Source organism: Coregonus lavaretus, assembly GCF_964263955.1.
Source record: "Coregonus lavaretus genome assembly, chromosome: 22".
Classification (NCBI taxonomy): Eukaryota; Metazoa; Chordata; class Actinopteri; order Salmoniformes; family Salmonidae; genus Coregonus; species Coregonus lavaretus.
In genome coordinates this window covers 2,536,247-2,559,116 of record NC_140009.1, presented here as the reverse complement: position 1 = coordinate 2,559,116, position 22,870 = coordinate 2,536,247, and the positions used below count along the sequence as shown (strand labels likewise).

Here is a 22,870-nt window from a genome sequence, read left to right as displayed (position 1 = left end):
AGATCACTTTAATATCAGATGCAAATAAACATTTACAGAAAGGAAAATGTGTCAAATATTCTGTCGCGTGTAAATATGTCATGAATTACAAAAAGATGTGTCTGTTAGTCGTGGTACTACATGCTGTATCATTGAACTGCAGATGGCGCCAGAGAACCAGACGTCGTACTGTAGCTCTGTCAGACTGTCCATGTCTATTCACATAACAGACAATCAGAGATATCCATAGATGTGGCCTGGCCAGTGCAATCTCGAGACGTCTCGAAGAAAACCAGGACTGATTTTACTTTAATAAGACTAACCTGGGTAAATAAAGGTTAAATAAATACTAGACGGAGGTAGGTTCATTATAACAGAAAATGAATGATCTGTTGTCCCTGTCCCCTGCCAGTGCCTGCGTTCACGGACCAGCCGGCAGAGCTGAAGGGTTACTCCATCCACACCCGTCTGTCTAAAGGGCCGCGAGGGTTCGGCTTCAACATAGTGGGAGGCAGCAGACAGAGAGAGTTCCTCCAGGTCTACAGCGTTACACCAGGAGGATCACCTGCTCTCAACACAGGTAGGATCAACACAGGTAGGACTAACACAGGTAGAACTAACTCAGGTAGGACTAACTCAGGTAGGACTAACTCAGGTAGGATTTAACACAGGTAGGATTAACACAGGTAGGACTAACTCAGGTACACTCAACACATGTATGATTAACACAGGTACACTCAACACGTGTAGGGTTAAAACAGGTAGGACTAACACAGGTAGGACTAACACAGGTAGAACTAACTCAGGTAGGACTAACTCAGGTAGGATTAGCACAGGTAGGATTAACACAGGTAGGACTAACTCAGGTACACTCAACACATGTATGATTAACACAGGTACACTCAACACGTGTAGGGTTAAAACAGGTAGGACTAACACAGGTAGGACTAACACAGGTAGAACTAACTCAGGTAGGACTAACTCAGGTAGGATTAGCACAGGTAGGATTAACACAGGTAGAACTAACACAGGTAGGACTAACTCAGGTACACTCAACACAGGTAGGATTAACACAGGTAATCCCGAGTGGTGCAGCGGTCTAAGGCACTGCATCTCAGTGCTTGAGGCGTCACTACAGACCCCCTGGTTAGATTCCAGGCTGTATCACAACCGGCCGTGATTGGGAGTCCCATAGGGCGGCGCAACAATTGGCCCAGCGTCGTCCGGGTTTGGCCGGTGTAGGCCGTCATTGTAAATAAGAATTTGTTCTTAACTGACTTGCCTAGTTAAATAAAGGTACATTTTAAAAGTACACTCTACACAGGTAGGCTTAACACAGGTAGGATTAGCACAGGTAGGATTAACACAGGTAGAACTAACACAGGTAGGACTAACACAGGTACGCTCAACACAGGAAGGATTAACACAGGTATACATAACACAGGTATGATTAACACAGGTACACTCAACACAGGTACGATTAACCCAGGCACACTCAACACGGTATGATCACCTAAAACAACATCACGTCACAGGTATCACTGACCTTTTCACAAGTACTCAACACAGGTAGATACAGCTTAACACATAGGATTAACACAGGTACACTCAACACAAGTGCCATAACCTCAAGCTAGACATACAGTGCCTTGCAAAAGTATTCATCCCCCTTGGTGTTTTTTCCTATTTTGTTGCATTACAACCTGTAATTTAAATGGATTTTTATTTGGATTTCATGTAATGGATATACACAAAATAGTCAAAGTTGGTGAAGTGAAATGAAAAAATAACTTGTTTCAAAAAATTTGACAAAATAAATACGGAAAAGTGGTGCGTGCATACAGTGAGGGAAAAAAGTATTTGATCCCCCTGCTGATTTTGTACGTTTGCCCACTGACAAATAAATGATCAGTCTATAATTTTAATGGTAGGTTTATTTGAACAGTGAGAGACAGAATAACAACATAAAAATCCAGAAAAACGCATGTCAAAAATGTTATAAATTGATTTGGCATTTTAATGAGGGAAATAATTATTTGACCCCCTCTCAATCAGAAAGATTTCTGGCTCCCAGGTGGTCATTTATACAGGTAACGAGCTGAGATTAGGAGCACACTCTTAAAGGGAGTGCTCCTAATCTCATCTTGTTACCTGTATAAAAGACACCTGTCCACAGAAGCAATCAATCAATCAGATTCCAAACTCTCCACCGTGGCCAAGACCAAAGAGCTCTCAAGGATGTCAGGGACAAGATTGTAGACCTACACAAGGCATGGAATGGGCTACAAGACCATCGCCAAGCAGCTTGGTGAGAGGTGACAACAGTTGGTGCGATTATTAGCAAATGGAAGAAACACAAAATAACTGTCAATCTCCCTCGGCCTGGGGCTCCATGCAAGATCTCACCTCATGGAGTTTCAATGATCATGAGAACGGTGAGGAATCAGCCCAGAACTACACGGGAGGATCTTGTCAATGATCTCACGGCAGTTGGGACCATAGTCACCAAGAAAACTATTGGTAACACACTACGCCGTGAAGGACTGAAATCCTGCAGCGCCCGCAAGGTCCCCCTGCTCAAGAAAGCACATATACAGGCCCGTCTGAAGTTTGCCAATGAACATCGGAATGATTCAGAGGAGAACTGGGTGAAAGTGTTGTGGTCAGATGAGACCAAAATGGAGCTCTTTGGCATCAACTCAACTCGCTGTGTTTGGAGGAGGAGGAATGCTGCCTATGACCCCAAGAACACCATCTCCACCGTCAAACATGGAGGTGGAAACATTATGCTTTGGGGGTGTTTTTTCTGCTAAGGGACAGGACAACTTCACCGCATCAAAGGGACGATGGACGGGGCCATGTACCGTCAAATCTTGGGTGAGAACCTCCTTCCCTCAGCCAGGGCATTAAAAATGGGTCGTGGATGGATATTCCAGCATGACAGTGACCCAAAACACAAAGGAGTGGCTCAAGAAGAAGCACATTAAGGTCCTGGAGTGGCCTAGCCAGTCTCCAGACCTTAATCCCATAGAAAATCTGTGGAGGGAGCTGAAGGTTCGAGTTGCCAAACGTCAGCCTCGAAACCTTAATGACTTGGAGAAGATCTGCAAAGAGGAGTGGAACATAATCCCTCCTGAGATGTGTGCAAACCTGGTGGCCAACTACAAGAAACGTCTGACCTCTGTGATTGCCAACAAGGGTTTTGCCACCAAGTACTAAGTCATGTTTTGCTGAGGGGTCAAAAACTTATTTCCCTCATTAAAATGCAAATCAATTTATAACATTTTTGACATGCGTTTTTCTGGATTTTGTTGTTGTTATTCTGTCTCTCACTGTTCAAATAAACCTACCATTAAAATTATAGACTGATCAGTTCTTTGTCAGTGGGCAAACGTACAAAATCAGCAGGGGATCAAATACTTTTTTCCCTCACTGTATATTCACTACAGTCCTCCTATATTCACTCAATGATACAGTATACTGAAGGGACAGTACATACTGAAATGATCTATTGTAGTGGATGATATAACACATTATCTATTGTAGTGGATGATATAACACATTATCTATTGTAGTGGATGATATAACACATTATCTATTGTAGTGGATGATATAACACATTATCTATTGTAGTGGATGATATAACACATTATCTATTGTAGTCGATGATATAACACATTATCTATTGTAGTCGATGATATAACTCATTATCTATAGTGTAACCTGTTTGTCGCCCCTCTCCATCTCTCTCTCTCTCTCTCTCTCTCTCTCCATCTCTCGCTCTATCTCTATCTCTATCTCTATCTCTCTCTCTCTCTCTCTCTCTCTCTCTCTCTCTCTCTCTCTCTCTCTCTCTCTCTCTCTCTCTCTCTCTCTCTCTCTCCCCCCCCCCTCTCTCTCTCTCTCTCTCTCTCTCCTCTCTCTCTCTCTCTCTCTCTCTCTCGCCCCCTCTCTCTCTCTCTCTCTCTCTCTCTCTCTCTCTCTCTCTCTCTCTCTCTCTCTCTCTCTCTCTCTCTCTCTCTCTCTCTCTCTCTCTCGCTCTCTCTCTCTCTCTCTCTCCTCTCTCTCTCTCTCTCTCTCTCTCTCTGTTCTCCAGCTGATATCCTGGTCTACATCAATGACAGCTGTGTCCTGGGTCTGTCTCATAAAGAGGTGGTAGAGATGTTGCAGTCTGTCCCTGTGGGTCACAGTGTGGACGTTGTGTTACGGAGAGGCTACCCCATGCTTTACAACCCCGACGGCTGCCCCAAACAACAACCCCTGACCTCCTCCTCCTCCTCCTCCTCCTCCTCCCCTCTGGAACCCCTCAGCTCTGCAGCCACGCCGCCTTCCACAGCCACCGCCCAGCCCCAGTCCCTCCCTGTCCCAGCCCTGCCGAGCCCCCCCACCACCCCGCTGGCTTAGCTAACCTGAACCGGACCCTGTCCCATCACAGCGGCAACTATCACAGAGTGGCGGGAAACTCGGGATCAGGGCTGGACGCTAACGGGAACGCGGCAGGGCTGGTCTTGGCGCCCCCCTCCTACCCGCTGTCTAACGGCACACCGGGCTCTTCTGCCAGCTCAGCCTGTGCCCCCTCTTCCTCTCACAGTAGGGGCATCCCCCCTCCTCCCCCTCCTGAACGAACCTCCACGTCCGCCAGCCAGAGTGACTCAGACGCCTTGGGTGGATGGACACAAAGGTAACTAACCTTAACCCTATCTATCTACCTAACCCTAACTAACCCTAACTAAATATCTAACTAACCCTAACCCTAACTAACTAACCCTAACTAACCAATGGCCAGGATGGACTGAGTTCACAGCCGATGATATGAGGGAAAAGTGCTGCCTGTGGTTCGAACACAAAGCTAACATGAAGTGCAACAGCCAATCAGATCAGATGTGCAGGTCACAGTTCTTAGTTTCCTCTGTGTGTATCAGACGTGTACAGAATATCATCTAATGCCACACCTCTCTTCCCACTCCTCCTCTTCCTCCCCTTCTTCCTCCTCTCCCTCCTCTTCTTCCTCCTCTTCCTCCTCTTCTTCCTCCTCTTCCTCCACTTCTTCCTCCTCTTCCTCCCCTTCCTCCTCTTCTTCCTCCTCTTCCTCCTCTTCTTCCCCTTCTTCCTCCTCTTCTTCCCCTTCTTCCTCCTCTTCCTCCCCTTCTTCCTCCTCTTCCTCCTCTTCTTCCCCTTCTTCCTCCTCTTCCTCCTCTTCTTCCTCTTCTTCCGCTTCTTCCTCCTCTTCCTCCCCTTCTTCCTCCTCTTCTTCCTCCTCTTCTTCCTCCTCTTCTTCCTCCTCTTCTTCTTCCTCTTCCCTCTCAGATGGTCTCTGATGCGCTACAACGGTAACTCCCTCCCCACCCCCTCCTCCATGGTCCAGCACCAGAGGGACCTCTCCACCTCCACCCTGCCCATCTCCCTCTCCAAGCTGCCCCTGTCCCAGCCGGAGGTGGGCACCGCCACCACCCCTGGAGACCCCTGCCAGCGGCCCCCCATGCCCCAGACCTCCCTCATGGTCAGCCCGCCTACGGAGGTCCCCCCTTGCGGCTTCAGCGGCTGCCCCGCCAACGCCCACCCCCGTGAGGGCCACAGCCCGGCCAGCGAGGGTATACCTGGAGGGAGCGAGCTGCTCCCTGTGCCCCTGGGGAGGAGTGAGGGGGGTGGTTTGGGGTTCAGTGTGACGGCGGGGGGGCAGGGGGGGCAGCTGGCCCTGGTGAAGAGGGTCTGGGACAGAAGACAGTGCTCCTCCCTGCAGCCAGGGGATGCTATAGTCAAGATCAACGGAGCCGACGTGCAGAGCCTCAGCTTCTCTCAGGTAGGACTGGAGACACCACTACAGTAACAGACCGGCGTTCGGTTTGGTTATGAGGTTGACTGTCATTTATTTCAGGAACCCTCAGTAGTCATCATCAATCTCTGGCGTAAGAATATTCTGACAACGTTGAGTAATGTTATTGGCATTTGGAATGACACAGAAAGACAGAAGCGCTTTAAGGTTTACTGGATGTCAGAAAGACAGAAGCGCTTTAAGGTTTACTGGATGTCAGAACACCTTCGTGTGAAGAAGGGGATGTTGACCTATATAATAATGTTGACCTGTATAATAATGCTGACCTATATAATAATGCTGACCTATATAATAATGTTGACCTATATAATAATGTTGACCTGTATAATAATGTTGACCTATATAATAATGTTGACCTATATAATAATGTTGACCTGTATAATAATGCTGACCTATATAATAATGTTGACCTGTATAATAATGCTGACCTATATAATAATGCTGACCTATATAATAATGTTGACCTAAATAATAATGTTGACCTGTATAATAATGCTGACCTATATAATAATGTTGACCTGTATAATAATGCTGACCTGTATAATAATGTTGACCTGTATAATAATGCTGACCTATATAATAATGTTGACCTATATAATAATGCTGACCTATATAATAATGTTGACCTATATAATAATGTTGACCTGTTTTAACATTGAACTCTGCTGAACATTGAAGGTGCAGAGGGTCCTTCAGGAGCACGTCAAGCAGGGAGAAGTAGTGCTGTTGGTTTACAGAGCAGGTAAGACCATTAACCTGGATAAATAATACTACTACCACAAATACACTGTATTTACCTACTGTATATAAATACTAGTAATACTAATAATACTACTACTACCACAAATACACTGTATTAACCTACTGTATATAAATACTAGTAATACTAATAATACTACTACTACCACAAATACACTATATAGACCTACTGTATATAAATACTAGTAATACTACTGCTGTTGATAGCAGTACATGTAACTTCAGTACTTTAGGTTTAAATAGTCTTAATGCAACATGTAACTTCAGTACTTTAGGTTTAAATAGTCTTAATGCAACATGTAACTTCAGTACTTTAGGTTTAAATAGTCTTAATGCAACATGTTACTTCAGTACTTTAGGTTTAAATAGTCTTAATGCAACATGTAACTTCAGTACTTTAGGTTTAAATAGTCTTAATGCAACATGTAACTTCAGTACTTTAAGTTTAAATAGTCTTAATGCAACATGTAACTTCAGTACTTTAGGTTTAAATAGTCTTAATGCAACATGTTACTTCAGTACTTTAGGTTTAAATGGTCTTAATGCAACATGTAACTTCAGTACTTTAGGTTTAAATAGTCTTAATGCAACATGTTACTTCAGTACTTTAGGTTTAAATAGTCTTAATGCAACATGTAACTTCAGTACTTTAGGTTTAAATAGTCTTAATGCAACATGTAACTTCAGTACTTTAGGTTTAAATAGTCTTAATGCAACATGTAACTTCAGTACTTTAGGTTTAAATAGTCTTAATGCAACATGTTACTTCAGTACTTTAGGTTTAAATGGTCTTAATGCAACATGTAACTTCAGTACTTTAGGTTTAAATAGTCTTAATGCAACATGTAACTTCAGTACTTTAGGTTTAAATAGTCTTAATGCAACATGTAACTTCAGTACTTTAGGTTTAAATAGTCTTAATGCAACATGTAACTTCAGTACATTAGGTTTAAATAGTCTTAATGCAACATGTAACTTCAGTACTTTAGGTTTAAATAGTCTTAATGCAACAGGTAACTTCAGTCTTTTAGGTTTAAATAGTCTTAATGCAACATGTAACTTCAGTACTTTAGGTTTAAATAGTCTTAATGCAACATGTAACTTCATTACTTTAGGTTTAAATAGTCGTAATGCAACATGTTACTTCATTACTTTAGGTTTAAATAGTCGTAATGCAACATGTAACTTCAGTACTTTAGGTTTAAATAGTCTTAATGCAACATGTAACTTCAGTACTTTAGGTTTAAATAGTCTTAATGCAACATGTAACTTCAGTACTTTAGGTTTAAATAGTCGTAATGCAACCTGTAGCTTCAGGACTTTAGGTTTAAATAGTCTTAATGCAACATGTAACTCCAGTACTTTAGGTTTAAATAGTCTTAATGCAACATGTAACTTCATTACTTTAGGTTTAAATAGTCTTAATGCAACATGTAACTTCATTACTTTAGGTTTAAATAGTCGTAATGCAACATGTAACTTCAGTACTTTAGGTTTAAATAGTCTTAATGCAACATGTAACTTCAGTACTTTAGGTTTAAATAGTCTTAATGCAACATGTAACTTCATTACTTTAGGTTTAAATAGTCGTAATGCAACATGTTACTTCATTACTTTAGGTTTAAATAGTCGTAATGCAACATGTAACTTCAGTACTTTAGGTTTAAATAGTCTTAATGCAACATGTAACTTCAGTACTTTAGGTTTAAATAGTCTTAATGCAACATGTAACTTCAGTACTTTAGGTTTAAATAGTCATAATGCAACCTGTAACTTCAAGACTTTAGGTTTAAATAGTCTTAATGCAACATGTAACTTCAGTACTTTAGGTTTAAATAGTCTTAATGCAACATGTAACTTCAGTACTTTAGGTTTAAATAGTCTTAATGCAACATGTAACTTCATTACTTTAGGTTTAAATAGTCGTAATGCAACATGTAACTTCAGTACTTTAGGTTTAAATAGTCTTAATGCAACATGTAACTTCAGTACTTTAGGTTTAAATAGTCTTAATGCAACATGTAACTTCAGTACTTTAGGTTTAAATAGTCTTAATGCAACATGTAACTTCAGTACTTTAGGTTTAAATAGTCTTAATGCAACATGTAACTTCAGTACTTTAGGTTTAAATAGTCTTAATGCAACATGTAACTTCAGTACTTTAGGTTTAAATAGTCTTAATGCAACATGTAACTTCAGTACTTTAGGTTTAAATAGTCTTAATGCAACATGTAACTTCATTACTTTAGGTTTAAATAGTCTTAATGCAACATGTAACTTCAGTACTTTAGGTTTAAATAGTCTTAATGCAACATGTAACTTCAGTACTTTAGGTTTAAATAGTCTTAATGCAACATGTAACTTCAGTACTTTAGGTTTAAATAGTCGTAATGCAACATGTAACTTCATTACTTTAGGTTTAAATAGTCGTAATGCAACATGTAACTTCAGTACTTTAGGTTTAAATAGTCATAATGCAACCTGTAACTTCAGGACTTTAGGTTTAAATAGTCTTAATGCAACATGTAACTTCATTACTTTAGGTTTAAATAGTCTTAATGCAACATGTAACTTCAGTACTTTAGGTTTAAATAGTCGTAATGCAACATGTAACTTCAGTACTTTAGGTTTAAATAGTCTTAATGCAACATGTAACTTCAGGACTTTAGGTTTAAATAGTCTTAATGCAACATGTAACTTCAGTACTTTAGGTTTAAATAGTCTTAATGCAACATGTAACTTCAGTACTTTAGGTTTAAATAGTCTTAATGCAACATGTAACTTCAGTCTTTTAGGTTTAAATAGTCATAATGCAACCTGTAACTTCAGTACTTTAGGTTTAAATAGTCGTAATGCAACATGTAACTTCAGTACTTTAGGTTTAAATAGTCATAATGCAACATGTAACTTCAGTACTTTAGGTTTAAATAGTCGTAATGCAACATGTAACTTCAGTACTTTAGGTTTAAATAGTCGTAATGCAACATGTAACTTCAGTACTTTAGGTTTAAATAGTCGTAATGCAACATGTAACTTCAGTACTGAGGGGTAATGTTTAGGATCTTCCCATCGAAGCTGAAACCACTTCAGCTTTCAGACCAGGTTACTGTGTACAAAGTACAGGATGGATTCAGCTCAGGGTTTTAGTTCATTCATGACTTTCTCATGGGGTGAATAGATGAGCTGAACATCTCTCTTACTAATGATCAGCTGTTGTTATGATCACTTTCCCTTCACAAAATATTTGAACGGTGGAAAGTTTGTACGTAACACACAAATAAAAACAACACAAGGCATAATGCCTATTGCCTAACGTTGGGACAATAAAGCTTTCTGAATCTATAATGTATGCTGTTGGAAATGGTTTTGGCTAAGCTCTCTTCTCCCCTCCCCTCCCCTCCCCTCATCTCTGTCTCTGTCTCTGTCTCTGTCTCTGTCTCTGTCTCTCTCTCTCCAAGGGTCCTTCTGTTCTCCTGTCTCCCCTAACCTCTACAAACCCTTCCCCTCTCCGCTGGGCCCCCACTCCTCCTCCCACGGCCTCCCTTCCCCCTCCGACTTGCCTTCCACCTCCACCTCAGATGCCTTGGTGCCCCCCAGCCACAGTGGCCTCGCCCCAGCCTCACCCTCCACCGACCTCCCCTCCATGGTTCAGAGTACCTCCTTCCTGGACTCAGTCCCTGTAACCATCACCTTGGAGCCCAGGGACTGGCTGGGGATGGAGGAGGGTGGTGGCCCCGGGCCCCCAGTCAGCCCCCCTGGAGGTGGGGCAGTAGGGGGAGTGGGGCTGGGGGCCATGGCCAAGGGCCAGGTGAACGGGAGAGGGGGAAGGGCCCGGGTGGGAGTCATGGGTCAGGAGGTGGAGCTACAGAGACGGCCGGGGGAGGGGTTTGGCTTCGTCATCGCCTCACAGGACCTGGCCAATGGGGGTGAGTCGTTTACTGTCTATAACCTAGTGCTGATCTAGGACAGATCCCCTCTGTCCATTTTAATCTTATTCATTGTGATCTAAAAGGCTAAACTGATCCTGGATCAGCAGTCCTTATCTGAGGCACTTTGAGATCAAAAAGATCAACCGGTTTTGTGTTCATTTCTGTTCCCCCCATCAGATGTGGTCCCTCTTGAGTTCTTTCTGGGACTGTTTCCCTTCTTCTACCTCTGTGGTTTAATATAGAGGGTTTCAAACAAGTACAACTAGAAGCACAAAATGCATTGTACTCATTGCCCTTTAGTGTAATACTGTTAGCTTGTACTGAAGTGAACTGGTAACTATAACTTTTTCTGCACAATGTAACTGTATTTGTATTTTGTATTTATTATGGATCCCCATTAGTTCCTGCCAAGGCAGCAGCTAATCTTCATGGGGTTTATTATGGATCCCCATTAGTTCCTGCCAAGGCAGCAGCTACTCTTCCTGGGGTTTATTATGGATCCCCATTAGTTCCTGCCAAGGCAGCAGCTACTCTTCCTGGGGTTTATTATGGATCCCCATTAGTTCCTGCCAAGGCAGCAGCTACTCTTCATGGGGTTTATTATGGATCCCTATTAGTTCCTGCCAAGGCAGCAGCTACTCTTCCTGGGGTCCAAACATATTAAAGCATTTACATTACATATAAAACAAAAGATAAAACAGTACATCATATGACATTATTACACCACTACATATCTACAATACAAAATGTTTAATACCACCATACAACAATATTACAATGTGTGCGTATGCATGTGTCTATACCCTTGTGTGTGTGTCTTCACAGTCCCCGTTGTTCCATAAGGTGTATTTGTACCTATTTTTTAAAATCTGATTCTACTGCTTGCATCAGTTACCTGATGTGGAATAGAGTTCCATGTAGTCATGGCTCTATGTAGTACTGTGCACCACCCATAGTCTGTTCTGGACTTGGGGACTGTGAAGAGACCTCTGGTGGCATGTCTTGTGGGGTATGCATGGGTTTCCGAGTTGTGTGATAGTAGTTTAAACAGACAGCTCAGTACATTCAGCTTGTCAACACCTCTCACAAATACAAGCAGTGATGAAGTCAATCTCTCTTCCACTCTGAGCCAGGAGAGACTGACATGCATGTCATCAATGTTAGCTCTCCGTGTACTTTTAAGGGCCAGCCATGCTGCCCTGTTCTGAGCCAACTGCAATTTTCCCAAGTCCCTCTTTGTGGCACCTGACCACACTACTGAACAGAAGTCCAGGTGCGACAAAACTAGGACCTGTAAGACCTGCCTTGTTGATAGTGTTGTTAAGAAGGCAGAGCATGTCACGAGGGTCTATGTCGTCCAAGTATGACCAAGGCGCAGCGTGTCCAAGAAACATGACTTTATTAAATAAACGTTATCGGACTACAAACAAAAGACGACTCAATGAAGTCCACGGTACACTGACCAAAAGGAACAAAAACCCACAACTCCCACAGGAAAACATACAGCTAAATATGGCTCCCAATCAGAGATAACGAGCCGACAGCTGACACTCGTTACCTCCGATTGGGAGTCATTGACCAAACCTAGAAATTAACCCCACAGAACTGCAAACATAGAAAATCACCCAAATACCCAACAAAACAAAATACACCCTGGCTCAAATACAAAAGTCCCGGAGCCAGAGTGTCACAGTACCCCCCCCTAAAGGTGCGCACTCCGGGCGCACCAGCATACAGTCTAGGGGAGGGTCTGGGTGGGCGTCTGTCCATGGTGGCGGTTCTGGCCCTGGTCGTGGTCCCCACCCCACCTTAGTCACTATCCGCTTCCGTAGCCTCCTCCACATGACCACCCCCCAACTAAACCCCACTGGATTAAGGGGCGGCACCGGACTAACGGGCAGCACCGGACAAAGGGGCAGCACCGGACTAAGGGGCAGTACCAGGATAAGGGGCAGCACCGGGCTAAGGGACAGCGCCGGACTCAATGGCGGATCCTGGCTGGCTGGCTCTGGCGGATCCTGGCTGGACGGCTCTGGCGGATCCTGGCTGGACGGCTCATGGCTGGCTGAAGGATCTGGCTGCTCATGGCTGGCTGACGGATCTGGCTGCTCATGGCTGGCTGACGGATCTGGCTGCTCATGGCTGGCCGACGGATCTGGCTGCTCATGGCTGGCCGACGGATCTGGCTGCTCATGGCTGGCTGAAGGATCTGGCTGCTCATGGCTGGCTGACGGATCTGGCTGCTCATGGCCGGCTGACGGATCTGGCTGCTCATGGCTGGCGGAAGGCTCTGGCTGATCCTGTCTGGCGGAAGGCTCTGGCTGATCCGGTCTGGCGGAAGGCTCTGGCTGATCCTGTCTGGCAGAAGGCTCTAGCGGCTCCGGTCTGGCGGACGGCTCTGAAGGCTCATGGCAGACGGGCGGCTTAAGCGCCTTTGGGCAGACGGGCAGTTCAGGCCCCGTTGGGCAGACGGCAGACTCTGGCCGTCTGAGGCGCACCGTAGGCCTGGTGCGTGGTGCCGGAACTGGAGGTACCGGGCTGAGGACACGCCTCTCAGGGCTAGTGCGGGGAGAAGCAACAGGGCATGCTGGACCCTGGGGACGCACATAAGGCCTAGTGCGGAGAGCCGGAACAGGGCATGCTGGACCCTGGGGACGCACATAAGGCCTAGTGCGGAGAGCAGCAACAGGACGCACAGGACTCGGGGAACACACAGGAGGCTTGGTGCGTGGTGCCGGAACTGGAGGTACCGGGCTGGAGCGGAGAGGTGGCGCCGGAAATACCGGACCGTGCAGGCTTACTGGCCCCCTTGAGCACTGAGCCTGCCCAACCTTACCCGGGTTGATGCTCCCCGTCGCCCGACCAGTACGGGGAGGTGGAATAACCCGCACCGGCCTATGTGGGCGAACCAGGAACACCATGCGTAAGGCTGGTGCCATGTACGCCGGCCCGAGAAGACGCACTGGTAGCCGGATGCGTTGGGCCGGCTTCATGACGTCTGGCTCAACGCTCACTCTAACCCGGCCGATACGTGGAGCTGGAATGTACCGAACCGGGCTATGCCTGCGTACAGGAGACACCATGCGCTCTACTGCGTAACACGGTGTCTGCCCGTACTCTCGCTCTCCACGGTAAGTCCAGGGAGTAGGCGCAGGTCTCCTACCTGACTTCGCCACACTCCCTTTAAGCCCCCCCCCAAGAAATTTTTGGGTAGTACCCACGGGCTTCCAGCCTCGACTCCGTGCTGCCTCCTCATACCACCTCCTCTCGGCTTTAGCTGCCTCCAGCTCTTCACGAGGGCGGCGATAGTCTCCCGGTTGTGCCCAAGGACCCTTTCCAGCCAGTATCTCCTCCCATGTCCAAGAATCCTTTGGAGCTGGGTCCTGTTGCCGCTTGACACGCTGCTTGGTCCTCTTATGGTGGGTTTTTCTGTCACGAGGGTCTATGTCGTCCAAGTATGACCAAGGCGCAGCGTGTCCAAGAAACATGACTTTATTAAATAAACGTTATCGGACTACAAACAAAAGACGACTCAATGAAGTCCACGGTACACTGACCAAAAGGAACAAAAACCCACAACTCCCACAGGAAAACATACAGCTAAATATGGCTCCCAATCAGAGATAACGAGCCGACAGCTGACACTCGTTACCTCCGATTGGGAGTCATTGACCAAACCTAGAAATTAACCCCACAGAACTGCAAACATAGAAAATCACCCAAATACCCAACAAAACAAAATACACCTTGGCTCAAATACAAAAGTCCCGGAGCCAGAGTGTCACAGAGCAGCACTTAATTATGGACATACTTTTCCCCATCTTCGCTACTGTTGTATCAATATGCTTTGACCGTGACAGTCTACAATCCAGCGTTACTCCAAGCAGTTTAGTCACCTCAACTTGCTCAATTTCCACATTATTCATTACGAGATGTAGTTGAGGTTTAGGGTTTAGTGAATGATTTGACCCAAATACAATGCTTTTAGTTTTGGAAATATTCAGGACTAACTTATTCCTTGCCACCCATTCTGAAACTAACTGCAGCTCTTTGTTAAGTGTTGCAGTTATTTCAGTTGCTGTAGTAGCTGACCTGTATAGTGTTGAGTCATCCGCATACATAGACACACTGGCTTTACTCAAAGGCAGTGACATGTCGTTAGTAAAGACGGAAAAAAGTAAGGGGCCTAGACAGCTGCCCTGGGGAATTCCTGATTCTACCTGGATTATGTTGGAGAGGCTTCCATTAAAGAACACCCTCTGTGTTCTGTTAGACAGGTAACTCTTTATCCACAATATAGCAGGGGGTGTAAAGCCATAACACATACGTTTTTCCAGCAGCAGACTATGATCGATAATGTCAAAAGCCGCACTGAAGTCTAACAAAACAGGCCCCACAATCTTTTTATCATCAATTTCTCTCAGCCAATCATCAGTAATTTGTGTAAGTGCTGTGCTTGTTGAATGTCCTTCTCTATAAGCGTGCTGAAAGTTTGTTGTCAATTTGTTTACAGTAAAATAGCATTGTATCTGGTCAAACACAATTTTTTCCAATTCCTCATCAATCCACGGGGATTTAACAGTTTTTACAGTCATTTTCTTAATATGTGCATGCTTATTAGTAACTGGAATAAGCAATTTAACAAATGTGTCAAGTGCAGTGTCTGTCTGCTCCTCATTACACACCACGGACCAACACATATTATTTACATCAACAACATAGGAATCACTACAAAACCTCTTGTATGACCTCTTATACGCAATATTAGGCCCAGCCTTTGGAACTTTGGCTACTACATCCAATGGAATTGGATCAAACAAATCTCTGCAGCATTAGTAAAGATATGATCAATACATGTTGATGATGTAATTCCTGTGCTGTTTGTAACTACCCTGGTAGGTTGACTGATAAACCTGATCACGGTTACAGGCATTGGTTACAGTTTGAAGCTTTCTCTTGAGTGGGCAGCCTGATGAAAGCCAGTCAATATTTAAATCACCCAGAAATTATACCTCTCTGTTGATATCACATACATGAAGCATTTCACACATGTTATCCAGATACTGACTATTAGCACTTGGTGGTCTATAGCAGCTTCCCACCAGAATTGGCTTTAGGCAGATTAACCTGTAGCAGATGAACCTGTAGCTCTTTAAAATCCAGTTTCAACTGTTCAGAGCTTCCCTTCATAGTGTCATTAAAACCCACATGGACTACTATAGAATCTATTTCCATGTCCTGGCGTAGTACATTCGGGAGCAGCTTAGTAATGTCATTTACTTGAGCTCCGGGATAGGACATTGTTTTTGCACCAGGAACGGTCACATTTCTTGCCATGGAGCTGCCCAAAATCACGGCTGGCGAGAAGGACGAGGAAATTCGCCCACTCCCATGCTTCACAGGATGCAGGCCTCCGACAGATGGAGAAGCCCCGCTCGATCCAGAGCAGGGACGGAAGGTTTGCCGACGTCGACTTCTAAATCGTAGTAGTAGGCACTGCGGCTGCAGACACAGGTACCCCCAGCGAAGACGAAGGTGCAGGAAGATCAGGCTCCAGGACGGTGAAACTATTAGTTGTTTGTATCCGCTCCGGGCCTCTCGTTGGGAGTGTAGACTGCTTTGCGGGAGGCCGCTGTCTTCGGCTTCCACGGATCCTGACGTGACCATCGTTGATTGCCTTTCTCCTCATGCTGTGCTCCTTCGACGGCGCTATCAGATGGGGGAGGAGAGGCAGGAGATGGCTCCCCTGGTGAACGAACTCAGGGCAACACCGGCCAGTCGGATAACGACAAACGACAAGGCGTAGATGCATCCAACAAGCGCGAACGCCGTCCAGCCACCGGCGTAGAACATTTTAACTTTCCACTCTGCATTTTCCCCAGTTTCTTACGTAGGCTGGCGACCTGCGTGATCAAGGAAGCCACCTCAAGCCTATAATCCTCGGCAAGCAAACAATTGCCTCATTGGAAACTCTGAGTGATCCGGTTTGTCCCGAAACAAAGCGTAGTAGATACAGCTCCTACAGCGCTGGAACCGTTCATTTAGTTCTCCAGACAAAGAGGCTCCATTGGAAAACTCATCTGGTACCAACTTCGTTAGCTTGATGGCTAGCAGCTTAGCGTCTCTGTCAAGCAGGCTTCAACCTGTCTCTTAAGGGCGATTCCGGGAGAAGAAATTGCGGTCCTAGCTTTTAAAAGTTAACCGCATAGTGGAATCCACGCAAAACAAGTTCTGTATTCGTATTTATGAATAGTGTTTTTGTTATAATCAAAATAACAAACCGAGTTCATCTGCACACTGTGAAATTGACGTCAACATATTTGGCAATCTTTTGATGTATTATCCACTTACAGTAGATGCTGTACAGAAACATATTTTATGTGGTTGAAATACTATCAGCTTTTATGATGCTTTTATGATGAAGACAGCAGCTCTACGGATCGTATCTAACTGAACATTGCATTCATCTCAAGATGCAGAAATAAATAAATCATATTTCTCCACTCCTGTTCCCAAGTCCACATTTTTGCATACATTTGGTGTATAATTGTACTGCAAGAAATGCTTAATTCTACAGGAGTTATTATTAAGGCTATAGCCCTATTCGCACGGGATTAGTATCACTAGATAACGTTGGTTGTGTATGTATTACCTCAGAATGTCCGTTATTCCAGAGGCCGATTCGGAAGGGATACGTTTTTTTCCAAACTGCCCCCTGTAATTCTTTCTTTTTTACATTTTTATAAATGGACAGTTATGACGAAAGCCTGGAGGTTTTTTTTCTAGGTGTGAAGATAACAGGCTACACTGATAACTCGAGCTTGGTTCCCAAGTACCTTTGAACGGGATATGGTAGTTGGTGCCAGGCGCACCGGTTCACCACCTCAAGCTGAACCTTGGCAAGACGGAGCTGCTCTTCCTCCCGGGGAAGGACTGCCCGTTCCATGATCTCGCCATCACGGTTGACAACTCCGTTGTGTCCTCCTCCCAGAGTGCGAAGAGCCTTGGCGTGACCCTGGACAACACCCTGTCGTTCTCCGCTAACATCAAGGCGGTGACCCGATCCTGTAGGTTCATGCTCTACAACATTCGGAGAGTACGACCCTGCCTTACACAGGAAGCGGCACAGGTCCTAATCCAGGCACTTGTCATCTCCCGTCTGGATTACTGCAACTCGCTGTTGGCTGGGCTCCCTGCCTGTGCCATTAAACCCCTACAACTCATCCAGAATGCCGCAGCCCGTCTGGTGTTCAACCTTCCCAAGTTCTCTCACGTCACCCCGCTCCTCCGCACACTCCACTGGCTTCCAGTTGAAGCTCGCATCTACTACAAGACCATGGTGCTTGCCTATGGAGCTGTGAGGGGAACGGCACCTCCGTACCTTCAGGCTCTGATCAGTCCCTACACCCAAACGAGGGCATTGCGTTCATCCACCTCTGGCCTGCTGGCTCCCCTTCCTCTGCGAAAGCATAGCTCCCGCTCAGCCCAGTCAAAACTGTTCGCTGCTCTGGCACCCCAATGGTGGAACAAGCTCCCTCACGACGCCAGGACAGCGGAGTCACTCACCACCTTCCGGAGACATTTGAAACCCCACCTCTTTAAGGAATACCTGGGATAGGATAAAGTAATCCTTCTACCCCCCCCCCCCCAAATAATAATAATTGTAAAGTGGTTATCCCACTGGCTATAGGGTGAATGCACCAATTTGTAAGTCGCTCTGGATAAGAGCGTCTGCTAAATGACGTAAATGTAATGTAAATGTATCAAGAAATGAACCGCTGCTGGGTTTTTCACGCTCAACAGATTCCCGTGTGTATCAAGAATGGTCCACCACCCAAACGACATCCAGCCAACTTGACACAACTGTGTGAATCATTGGAGTCAACTTGAGCCAGCATCCCTGTGGAACGCTTTCGACACCTTGTAGAGCCCCATGCTCCGCCGAACTGAGGCCGTTCTGAGGGCAAAAGGGGGTTCAACTCAATATTAGGAAGGTGTCCTTCTGGTTTTGTACACTTGGTGCATATGTAATCTAATGTAATCTAATGTATCTATCTCTCTCTCTCTCTCTCTCTCTCTCTCCCTCTCTCTCGCTCTCTCCCTCTCTCTCTCTCTCTCTCTCTCTCTCTCTCTCTCTCTCTCTCTCTCTCTCTCTCTCTCTCTCTCTCCCCCTCTCTCTCTCCCCCTCTCTCTCTCCCCCTCTCTCTCTCTCTCTCTCTCTCTCTCTCTCTCTCTCGCTCTCTCTCTCTCATTCGGAATGTATTCAGACCCCTTGACTTTTTCCACATTTTGTTACGTTACAGCCTAATTCTAAAATTTATTAAATAAATAAAAATGTCCTTATCAATCTATACACAATACCCTATAATTGCAAAGCGGAAACAAGTTTTTAGAAATGTTTGAAAATGTATTCAAAATAAAAAACAGAAATACCTTATTTACATACAGTACCAGTCAAAGGTTTGGACACACCTACTCATTCTAGGGTTTTTCTTTATTTTTACTATTTTCTACATTATAGAATAATTGTGAAGACATCAAAACTATGAAATAACACATATGGAATCATGTAGTAACCAAAAAAGTGTTAAACAAATCAAAATATATTTTATATTTGAGATTCTTCAAATAGCCACTCTTTGCCTTGATGACAGCTTTGCACACTCTTGGCATTCTCTCAACCAACCTCATGAAGTAGTCACCTGGAATGCATTTCAATTAACAGGTGTGCCTTCTTAAAAGTTAATTTGTGGAATTTATTTCCTTCTTAATGTGTTTGAGCCAATCAGTTGTGTTGTGACAAGGTAGAGGGATACAGGTATACAGAAGATATCCCTATTTGGTAAATGACCAAGTCCATATTATGGCATGAACAGCTCAAATAAGCAAAGAGAAACGACAGTCCATCATTACTTTAAGACATGAAGGTGATTTCAATAATTTCTTCAAGTGCAGTCGCCTGAATGCCAAGCGTCACGTCTGGAGGAAACCTGGCACCATCCCTACGGTGAAGCATGGTGGTGGCAGCATCATGCTGTGGGGATTATTTTCAGCGGCACGGACTGGGAGACTAGTCAGGATAAAGGGAAAGATGAACGGAGCAAAGTACAGAGAGATCCTTGATGAAAACCTGCTCGAGAGCGCTCAGGACCTCAGACTGGGGCAAAGGTTCACCTTCCAACAGGACAATGACCCTAAGCACACAGCCAAGACAACACAGGAGTGGCTTCGGGACAAGTCTCTGAATGTCCTTGAGTGGCCCAGCCAAAGCCCAGACTTGAACCCGATCAAACATCTCTGGAGAGACCTGAAAATATCTGTGCAGCGACGCTTCCCATCCAACCTGACAGAGCTTGAGAGGATCTGCAGAGAAGAATGGGAGAAACTCCCCAAATACAGGTGTGCCAAGCTTGTCGCGTCATACCCAAGAAGACTCAAGGCTGTAATCGCTGTTAAAGGTGCTTCAACAACAGTACTGAGTAAAGGGTCTGAATTCTTATAAAAATGTGATATTTCAGTTTTTTATTTGTAAATGTCTAAAAACCTGTTTTTGCTTTGTCATTATGGGGTATTGTATATAGATTGATTCGGGGGGGTTTAATCCATTTTAGAATAAGGCTGTAACGTAACAAAATGTGTAAAAAGTAAAGGGGTCTGAATACTTTCCGAATGCACTGTTATGTGTCAGTGGAGGTTCCTCAGAGGAGGAAGGCGAGGACCATCCTCAGTGAATTTCATAAAAATAAAAATAATGAAACATTAAAAAAGTTATCCTTTTTAGATAAAACTATACTAAATATATTCACGTCACCAAATAATTGATTTAAACACACTGTTTTTCAATGAAGGTCCACAGTAGCCTCAACAGCACTCTGTAGGGTAGCACCATGGTGTAGCCGGAGGACAGCTAGCTTCCGTCCTTCACTGGGTACATGGACTTCAATACAAAACCTAGGAGGGTCATAGTTCTCACCCCCTTCCATAGACTTACACAGTAATTATGACAACTTCCGGAGGACGTCCTCCAACCTGACATCAAATCAAATCAACATTTAAATGTCACATGTGCCGAATACAACAGGTGTAGACCTTACCGTGAAATGCTTACTTACAAGCCCTTAACCAACAATGCAGTTCAAGAAATAGAGTTAAGAAAATATTTACTAAATAAACTAAAGTTGTAAAAAAAAAATATATATACAAATTACATAACAATAACCAGGCTATATACAGGGGGTACCGGTACCGAGTCAATAACCAGGCTATATACAGGGGGTACCGGTACCGAGTCAATATACAGGCTATATACAGGGGGTACCGGTACCAAGTCAATGTGCGGGAGTACAGGTTAGTCCACCCAATCAAAGGATCAGATAATGAATCTAGTACTGAAAGCATAAGCTACAGCTAGCTAGCACTGCAGTGCATAAAATGTGGTGAGTAGTTGACTCAAAGAGAGAGAGAGACAATAGTTGAACAGTCATTCAGAGCCTTCCAGTAGTGAGTCATTTAGCAGACACTCTTATCCAGAGAGACTACAGTAGTGACTCATTTAGCAGACACTCTTACCCAGAGAGACTACAGTAGTGAGTCATTTAGCAGACACTCTTACCCAGAGAGACTACAGTAGTGAGTCATTTAGCAGACACTCTTATCCAGAGAGACTACAGTAGTGAGTCATTTAGCAGACACTCTTATCCAGAGAGACTACAGTAGTGAGTCATTTAGCAGACACTCTTATCCAGAGAGACTACAGTAGTGACTCATTTAGCAGACCCTCTTATCCAGAGAGACTACAGTAGTGAGTCATTTAGCAGACACTCTTATCCAGAGAGACTACAGTAGTGAGTCATTTAGCAGACGCTCTTATCCAGAGAGACTACAGTAGTGAGTCATTTAGCAGACACTCTTATCCAGAGAGACTACAGTAGTGAGTCATTTAGCAGACACTCTTATCCAGAGAGACTACAGTAGTGAGTCATTTAGCAGACACTCTTATCCAGAGAGACTACAGTAGTGAGTGTATCAGTTTTCATACTTTTTCTTCATTATGTTTTCATGTCCTTCCTCATATCCCAGTGAAAATGATTGATATACTGTACTACTCCATAGTACCATACTATACCGTATCTCTCCACCCATTAACACGGTTAACGACTGATAATACTGACTAAACTCTCTCTTTCTTTCTCTCTCTCTCTCTCTTTCTCTCTCTCCCCCCACCCCAGCCTCGTCCATGCTGTCCCATAGGTTTGTGAAGGTGCGTGGGGGCAGCCCTGCAGCCCGGTCGGGTCAGATCCAGCCGGGTGATCAGCTAGAGGCGGTGGAGGGGCGATCCGTTGCCACCCTGCCTCACAGAGACCTGGCACAGATACTGAGACGCGCCAGAAACACACTCCGACTCACCATCATACCAAGATCTAACACCAGTGAGTTTTCTACCTCTACACACTTACTAACACACAGACATGGGTAGGTACACTAACAGACATGGGTAGGTACACTAACAGACATGGGTAGATACACTAACAGACATGGGTAGATACACTAACAGACATGGGTAGATACACTAACAGACATGGGTAGATACACTAACAGACATGGGTAGATACACTCCAACACTCCAACAGACACACATGCTGGCACATGTATCCATGCTCACATGCACAACACAACCTTAGTTACAGGTAGTTTAAATCTGTTAATCACTTCACACCGTAGCAATTCCCCCGAGTGGCGCAGTGGTCTAAGGCACTGCATCGCAGTGCTAGCTGTGCCACTAGAGATCCTGGTTCGAATCCAGGCTCTGTCGTAGCCGGCCGTGACCGGGAGACCCATGGGGCGGCGCACAATTGGCCCAGCATCGTCCAGGGTAGGGGAGGGAATGGCCGGCAGGGATGTTGGTAGAGCATGGCGTTTGCAACGCCAGGGTTGTGTGTTCGATTCCCACGGGGGGACAGTATGAAAAATAAATAATGTATGCACTCGCTAACTGTAAGTCGCTCTGGATAAGAGCGTCTGCTAAATGACTAAAATGTAAATGTAGTGCAGTCCGGTATCCGTTTACTCCCAGTGTCCACAAATTAGAGAGCACCAGACTCCGTTTTAATAATATACTGTGCATTCGGAAAGTATTCAGACACTTTGACTTTTTCAACATTTTGTTATGTTACAGCCTTATTCTAAAATGGATTAAATACAAATTTAAACTCATCAATCTGCACATAATACCCCATAATATGAAAGCGAATACATTTTCTTTTGACATTTTTGCACATTTATTAAAAATTAAATCCAGAATTACCTTATTTACATACAGTTGGAGTCGGAAGTTTACATACACCTTAGCCGAATACATTTAAACTCAGTT

General features: G+C 44.6%; 1 pseudogene across 1 annotated transcript in view; it reads left to right on the top strand.

The window, feature by feature from the left end:
• LOC311149463 (membrane-associated guanylate kinase, WW and PDZ domain-containing protein 3-like) overlaps window positions 1-22,870 on the top strand; it is a 79,596-nt pseudogene that overhangs the window by 37,214 nt on the left and 19,512 nt on the right. The window contains exons 7-12 of the transcript in view: window positions 392-559; window positions 4,076-4,660; window positions 5,287-5,779; window positions 6,491-6,554; window positions 10,030-10,497; window positions 21,729-21,929. The product of the transcript in view is annotated as a membrane-associated guanylate kinase, WW and PDZ domain-containing protein 3-like (transcript). The remainder of the gene's footprint in view (window positions 1-391; window positions 560-4,075; window positions 4,661-5,286; window positions 5,780-6,490; window positions 6,555-10,029; window positions 10,498-21,728; window positions 21,930-22,870) is intronic.